Raw genomic sequence first — 8,614 nt, forward strand, 5'->3', positions numbered from 1 at the left:
TCCTCAATCCTTCAAGTATCTGTCTTACTACCTAGTCAAAATCCTCGCTCCTTCTAATATCTGTCTTACTACCCAGTCAAAATCCTCAATCCTTCAAATATCTGTCTTACTACCTAGTCAAAATCCTCGCTCCTTCTAATATCTGGCTTACTACCCAGTCAAAATCCTCAGTCTTTCTAGTAACTGTATTACTACCCAATCAAAATCCACAGTCCTTCTAGTTTCCTAGTATCTGTATTACTAGCCAATCAACTCAATCAAAACCCTGTCTTACACCTTCATCAATATGCTTTAGGAATGTTGTGGTCTTATATTTGTTATTCCCCTGTAACACTCTTACAAAGAAACAGTTATTCCTCAACTATATCTAGGAGTCCCTCCCGCCTTGATACGTATCTTACACACCTTATTCATCCACTAAATCACCTTTTCACTTCACTTATAAAAATAGCAGTTTTTGGGGTTCTTTTCATTCTTCAACCTCCTCTTAATTGCTGGCCTTGCATCCCCATCAGGTACTTTCACAAGCATTTTTTACTTATTCGTACTCACCTCTGTCACTCCAATACCATTTAAATTTGCTCTTCTGTCCGCCATATTTTTATGTCTATTTATAAATATTTTTCTTTTGGAGCCATATATTTCCAACAACGAGTTACCCTTCAGAATACATTAGTACTAAATTCTGCTCTTTCTCAAGAACTCTGTAATTGCCAAAAACTCAGTCTCTCCTCTCACCATCTTTGCAATTGAATCACATAGCACAGCCATCCTCTCAAATTCTTTCCACCCAGGTAGGAGTCATAGATGATTATTCTCTTAAAAACATATCTGGTCCTTTCAGAAGGCGGGAATAAAACTGTATCATTCTCACCACAGTGTGTTTGTGTGTGTTGTGTGGTTCATTTTATGATTGGAAGCAAAGGGGTTTTCACTGCCAAGCATAGAATTCACTTTGCAAAAAGCTGGAGGAAATTAAATAAAAATTAAGTCTGATGATTGTGGCTGGGCTTGAATGTAGTTCGAAGGATAACTGTACATCTGATTTGCTAGAGGAGCGTGTGTGCTGGATATGACTGGAATAACTGACATGAAAGACAAGTTATCCATTGCACAGAATTAATATACAAAAAAGAGTAATAGATTCAGGGTATGAATATGGGTAGCGCTTGTTGTGTCAGAAAAACTGTGGGTAGCTGAAAGGACACAAATAAGTTGGTCAAAGGGTTTTTGAAAGTAAAGTTAAGTTTGGCTGGAGAAAGTTTTGTCATAGTAAAGTGTTTAGTGAAGTCAAGCACAATGAGTGGAAGCTGTTTTTAGGAGAGCCTGAGTCCGCATTTCGCTAGGATGAAGGACAAAAGCAAGATGGCTGGGCTGGGCGATGTAAATGCTGTAGAAGGCAACAGATAAAGTAAAATTACAGCAAAATTATGGCTGATAAGTATGGAGTACATAGAGTGAATGAGAATGAGGCGAGCCATTCTCTTAAGAAGCAGCTATTATCGTTCAGCACTGTGTCGTTTTGCGTCAGTCTCGGTTTTTCCTCTTTCCTTCATTCGCAGCTGCAGGGGTATTGTGAAGTGGGACAGCCATAACAATGAGTCCAGCAGCCGTTAAATGAGGAGACCGAGATGAATAAGATTCTTTTGTGGATGTAAAACGTCCTTGCTCTGAGGAAAGAATTTGATTTTCATTTGGGTGTTCACTCTTCGTAGTCACTGTGTCAAGTATGAATTTACTTTTAAAAGTTTTATTCCTTATGAAAGACAACGATGGGGATCGAAGAGCGAACGCGATGTTATTTGAACAGTAATGCTGAATATGTATGTTTGAAGGTCACATAAATTGAACAAAATTTACCACCTCGTACTACTTCCAATGAACACGATATTCTTTGGAAGCTTGAACTCCAAGTCAGTGGCCCCTGTGGGCTTGTTCCATATGAATAGGTTTCATTCTCTGAATAATAATAATAATAATAATAATAATAATAATAATAATAATAATAATAATCATCATCATCTTGAGATCACCAGTATGAGTATTATGCACTTTGAATGACAACAAAGATATATGTAAAATGGCGAAAGTAAGAAAAGTCACATGCCAAAATATCAGCAAGTCTTTAAAAGAAAAAAAATGAAGATTAAAGTTTAATGAACAGTTCCGTGATTTTGTTTTACACAATCTTCTGTACCGAGAGAATGTGCTGAAAATAAACTCATGAAAACACCGGGTATAACTTGTATGTATGTATGTATGTATGTATGTATGTATGTATGTATGTATGTATGTATGTATGTATGTATGTATGTATGTATGTATGTATGTATGCATGCATGTATGTATGTATGTACGTATGTATGTATGTGCAAACATATAGATAAATAATTGTACGTTTAGATTAATAGTAGATTAAAAATCAATTTCCAATTTATTGATTTTGCAAGCTTTCACCCGATCTTTCTTCTTCCTGAGGAAGTGGAAAAAGCAAAGGTGCACTCCTTTAAACTTTTATTTTTATTAATGGTTCCGGAAATATGATGACCGAACAGCCCCATCATCATTGGTGGAATTACCAAAAATACTTGAGAATCCCATGTTATACAAGACTGAGGGTAGAGAGATAGAGATTTACTTGAGCCAGAAGTCAGAATGCTGTTTGGAAAGTCACAGTGACCGCTGACTAGGCAGTTTGACAGGGACAGGGTTCGTTCATCATGTAGGCGTCCCAGATGTGCTGAGAGGGTATCATACACTTGGTCCCCTCACCTTCTTCCTTGTCTGAACGAATACTGCTCTTCTGCTGTCAGTCCTTCTAGTATCTGTCTTACTACCCAATCCAAATCCCCAGTCCTTCTAGTATCTGTCTTACTACCCAGTCCAAATCCCCAGTCCTTCTAGTATCTTTCTTACTATCCAATCAGAATCCCCAGGCCTTCTAGTATCTGTCTTACTACCCATCAAATCCTCAGTCCTTCTAGTATATGTCTTGCTACCAAATAAAAATCCTGTCCTACACCTTCATCAGCATGCTTTGTTAATGTTATGGTCCTATCCTTCTTGTTCCCCTGTAATATCTTTACAAAGTAACAGTTATTTCTTTCAAATATTTTTTTGGAGCCCCTCTCTTTGGGGCATATCTTACCCTGTTTATCCACTAAATCACCATTTCACTTCACTTATAAACATACCAGTTTTTGGGTTTCTTTTCATTCTTCAACCTCCTCTTGATTACCTGCCTTGCATCCCCACCAGGTACTTTCTCAAGCATTCTTGACTTGCCACTACTCACCACTGCCACTCCATTATCATTCAGATCTGCCTCTTCTATCCGACATATTTTTATGTCTTATTTATGAATATTTTTCTTTTGAACCATATATTTCCAACAACGAGTTAGCCTTCAGAATACATTAGTACTAAATTCTGTTCATTCTGAAGAACCTGTAATTGCCAAAAACCCAATCTCTCCCTGTCACCATCTTTGCAATTAAATCACCTTTCACAGCCATCCTCTCAGATTCTTTGTAACAAGGTAGGAGGAATAGATTGTTATTCTCTTAAAAAATTTCCGGTCCTCTCAGAATGTGTGTGTGTTATGTGGGTCATTTTATGACTGGGAGCAAGGGGATTTTCACTGCAAGACCCATGAATTCACTTTGCAAAAAACTGGAGAAAATGAAATAATAATAATAATAATAATAATAATAATAATAATAATAATAATAATAATAATAATAATAATAATAATAATAATAATAATAATCTTTATTGCAAAAACTGGAAAATATATACATGGATTATACAGAGACAATACAATACACACAAACTAGATACATAAGATAACATGATGAAAATAATAATCGGCAGTATCCACATGGTTGCTGAAGAAATAGAAAAAATAGAATTCATAATAATGGTAATGACTGTAATTATATGGAGAAAAATAGTAAAAAAACATTAAAAATTATAGCAATTAATACAGATTGCAAACGATTAATTTCCAGCTAGGGACCTTAGGTGGTTACATAATTCAGGTGCAGAAGGCTAAATATGAGAATTGAAAATTGCAAAACTCTACAATGATATTATTCACAGCAGTAGTAAAAAAGGACGAATATATTAATAATAACAAAACGTAGGAACAACAACAACAACAACAACAATAATAATAATAATAATAATAATAATAATAATAATAATAATAATAATAATAATAATAATAATAATAATAATAATAATAATAATAATAATAAGAGATTCTATAGATGACACTTCACAATTGCAAAAATAGAGTATAAGTCATTCAAGGAACAAATGCCTCATTATCCCATCTTTCCCACAATTTAGATCTTCTTGCCTCACTGCTTACGATGCTTTGTACGAGCGAGTTACTGCTGTTTCTCAGTCGGGTGATCAGACTGGACATTGTTTGCCTCACAATGATTTTCAAATTATCCAGGCGGTTTTCTATGAACATCTGCGTGGCTGAGTGATAGCGAGGTGTTTGTGAGGCGTCTCAGAATGTCATTGTGAACACCAGTGATACGTCTCATGGTCTCTAGGATATAGTTCGTCCAAAGGGAACGCCCATATATACTGTAGCAGTACGAGCGGAAGAACAGCAGTTTCGTTTTTCGGTGACAGAAGGCAAACCTCTTTGCAATCATGTTGCCAGTTGCACATAGTTTACGACGCCTCTGTTCTATGTCTGATGTACGAGTCTCTTTTAGGTCGTCCATGATAATGTGGCCCAGATACGGAAATTCATGCACGAATTCCAGACGATGATTTCCGAGAAAAATTTGCGGTTCTGCAATATGCTTAAGCGATCTCGGGAGCAGCGACATACACTGGGTCTTGGTTTCGTTGTATAGGATATCAAATTCCTCTGCATATTGGCGGCAGGTGTCGATGAGTCGCTGGAGACCTCCTCGCACTGATGGGGAGATCAGAACCATATCGTCGGCGTAACTGAGGTTGTTTATTGTTGTTTCGTTGACAGTGCATCCGATTGGGAGTGAGTTCAGTTTGACATTCAGGGCATCTGTGTACGTGTTAAACAGGTATGGAGAGAGAGTGCCCCCTTGCCGGAGCCCGTTTAGGGAGCAGAAGGTGTACGACAGTACATTACCCCATTTGACACAGAATTGCTGTGTGGAGAACCAACAACATAAAATGCTGATAGATATAGACTGGTGTGCCTCGTTGTGTACCAACAACATTAGTTTACTCTGTCAAATGCTTTTCTCACATCTACAAAACACAGGAAAGCAGGAGGGGCAGATGATAGGTAATAGTTGAGCAATTCTTTCAGGATGTAGATGCAGGTGTCGGTTGATTGGTTTGCTTTAAAGCCGAACTGGTTGTCAGTAGTGTGTAGAAAGGGGAGAAGTCTCACTAGAAGAACAGACTCAAGTATCTTCGACGCAATTGTAGTAATTGCAATCGGGCGATAATGCCAGTGTCAGCTGCATCCTTTAACTTGTTTTTTATGAATGGTATTAAGTGAACTAAGAGTAGGGAGTCTGGGAGCAACTGGTGAATTATGCACGCATTGAACAGAGCAGCCAGCAAAATGTAAATTATCGGATGGCAGAATTTGAAAGCTTCAGCAGGGATACCATCGCAGCCGGGCGATTTATTATTAGGTGGGATAACCTCGTAGTTGCACTATGAATCAGTTGTTAGGAGAGGGTGGAAAGTAAGATGGAAGAGAATCTGAGCGGAGGTACAGCAAACGGAATAAAATAAAAGAGGTTGATCTAAGGGCCAAAGGGACGCTACAAAGAACCTCAAGTAATGCCTACAGTGAGCCGCATGAGGTGCACTGACGGCACTAACCCCCTACGGGGGTGCTTGAATTATAAATAACTCACGAACAACAAAACTGCAAATGGAGATCTTGTCTTTTGAGACGTCAGTTTTGAATGGTGACTTTATACAATACAAGATGGACTCCAGATTTCGAAATACAACATTGTATGTAATTCGTACGTTTAGCCCGAGGCTTGAAATGTGGATATATTGGAAAGCAGTGACATGAGATGTTGTACACACAGTAATATCTCACAAACGACAAGTGATTTTTTCAGACAAATTTCCAGGAAAATTATTCTGAGTTTCTGCAACACTGAAATACCTTCGAGTCATCCTCCATCTCCTCAAAGTTGCTCTATATCGGGTTCTGCCTATTATCTATCAACAAAGGTATTGCTCAAGATTCTCGTAGTGAATCTGAAAACAGTCTTATGTCCCAATTTCACAGCAGGAATGTTTCGTTGCAGAATTTTCATGGGTAACTTATGCATTGCAGCATGAACACATGCTGCTAGGTTAAGTGATAATGTTCCAGATAAGAAATGAACCCAAAATTGGTTGCTGACTGCCTGTGGGGTGCAGGCCGAAGTTTGCTTGTTTAAATGAAATGAAGGAGGCATACCCTGTCAAAGTTGTAGGTATCGTTTCATAAATGATAGAGACAAAATGCGTGTTTAAAGATTTATATAACTTGTTCCTAAAGAATACTGTCTGTCAACACAACACTTCCATTATTTGAGGTGTAATTCAGGGAATTAGACTACTTTGCAAAAAAAAAAAAAATCTCATCGTGAAAGATTCCACCCCCTTTCAAATTAGAATAGCCATGTTTATGCAATTACAAGCCTACTTTCCTAGATGACTGAGATTGTACTCACCTGGAGATAAAGTAAGACATCACAGAGAAACTACTCTGAAAGAAACGTAGTTCACAAAGCATTTCAGTTCTAACAAATGGGCACCCAGATAGCTTTATACTTAAGTTCCACATAAAAATTACTGTGGAGGGTATGTTGTAGCCAAAAAGACCCCTTTCTAAACAGATACAGTATATCAGTTTGTAAGTAAACCTGAAATGTTGCAGTTCTATTTAATGACTGTTAATTGAAGAAATGTAAACATGATTCTATGGAGTTGTCCAACAGAATACAGCTTAAGAAATACAAGAACATAACAACAGGCATTTTCACTTTATGGAGACAACTGGAAGGAAATCTACTCTGTTGCCTGATCCATCTTCCATTTCACTTGTCTGCGGGCGTTTCTTCATCTGGCACTGAAGCAAAGTTCCAACCCAGTTGGGCAGGTTTCTCGCAGATGTACCTGTTGGTAGAATAAGGTAATGTTTTTATAATTCTTCTTCTCGAGGAAATAATTGTTTTGAGTTGGAAAACCTTGGTTGAGTTCTAAACTCTTGACTCTGTTGAAGATGATTCAACTTCATAGAGCAAAAGGAAAATGTATTTTCAGAGCATTATACTGTAATCTTTAGAAAGTAGTCATGAGTGGATTCACAGCATAGGCAGGTACTGTACTTTTTATCCGTTTCTAACTCTTGTCACTTGAATCTCCAGCTACCTACTGATTTTTTTTAGGTTAACATGTTGTCAAGTAATGATTCTTTTCTGCTGAAATGTTATCATGATCAGATACTGCTGCAGTGTGGGGTCTGTAGTGGGAGGTTGAAACCAACGTTCTTTGGAAGCTTGAATTTCAAGTCAGTTGCCCCATGTGTGCTTCTTCCATGTGGATATGGTTCATGTACAGTAATAATAATCAATAATAATAATAATAATAATAATAATAATAATAATAATAATAATAATTATTATAATTATTGTTACTTTGAGTTAAAACCTATGTAATAATAACAATTCTTTTCTGTTGAAATGGTTTTAATAGTATTCCTTACCTGAACTCCTCGTGCTGCAGATTAATATCATTGAGACCATCGGCTAGCATGGTAGTAATGGACACAGCGTTCTGCTGGATTGTTGGGCTCGCCTTCACCCCACCTGGAGGGAGTAAGATAATCACTGTTGAGAAACCCCACTTCCATCGTCATTCCAAACGGTAACACTGAAATTGTTGCCATTGTCTTCCACTGCTTGTGCCTAATCCTGAGGGTAGGAATTATACCCTGTCCACTGAATCAAAGAGGGTAAGATGGGGGAAATTCAGACTCCTATCTGAAGGCCCAATACTTCCTTGAAGTCTGTTTTATCAGTAATGCTTCATAACTTTTAATGGATTGATTCTTCAGCAAATGTTCAGAACTCTAGGCCTACCTCTGATGCGAATCTCATGCATTAGGGTACTGCCTATAATATACTGTACATTACACGATACTGTGGATAGTGACAAATGGTCCTCTATCTAACTCTGATTATCATTTCTCAGTATTCCAAGTGTGATCCAGTGATTCTGTTACCCTATTCCATGATATAATTCAAATGCTTTTTTTCCTCTCATTTTTTTGAAGAAGCCCAATGCTTTGATGTAGGTATGGAATTTCTGTTGCTACAACTTCAGATCTTACCATGATTCAACGATTTGGTGAATGGTGCCATCTGCAACCCATCTGAGGGTTCCCTGTTCTTGCAGGTCACTCAGTCCTATGTAGGTGTTGTGACCTTTTACAAGATCTGCAAAGAGAATAACTGATTAGATTGAATGGGAAAGTATAATTCTCCATCTTTGTCTCATAGACCATTTTTAAAATAAAAATTAAATCAGCTGTCTAGAAATTCTATGGAAACGGATGGCAGGTAAACTTGTTCGAAGTTTACGG

General features: G+C 37.5%; 1 pseudogene; it reads right to left on the reverse strand.

The window, feature by feature from the left end:
- Positions 1–5,223: 5,223 nt before the first annotated feature.
- LOC136853130 (perlucin-like protein) overlaps positions 5,224–8,614 on the reverse strand; it is a 34,705-nt pseudogene continuing 31,314 nt past the window's right edge.

Source organism: Macrobrachium rosenbergii, chromosome 26, assembly GCF_040412425.1.
Source record: "Macrobrachium rosenbergii isolate ZJJX-2024 chromosome 26, ASM4041242v1, whole genome shotgun sequence".
Classification (NCBI taxonomy): domain Eukaryota; kingdom Metazoa; phylum Arthropoda; class Malacostraca; order Decapoda; family Palaemonidae; genus Macrobrachium; species Macrobrachium rosenbergii.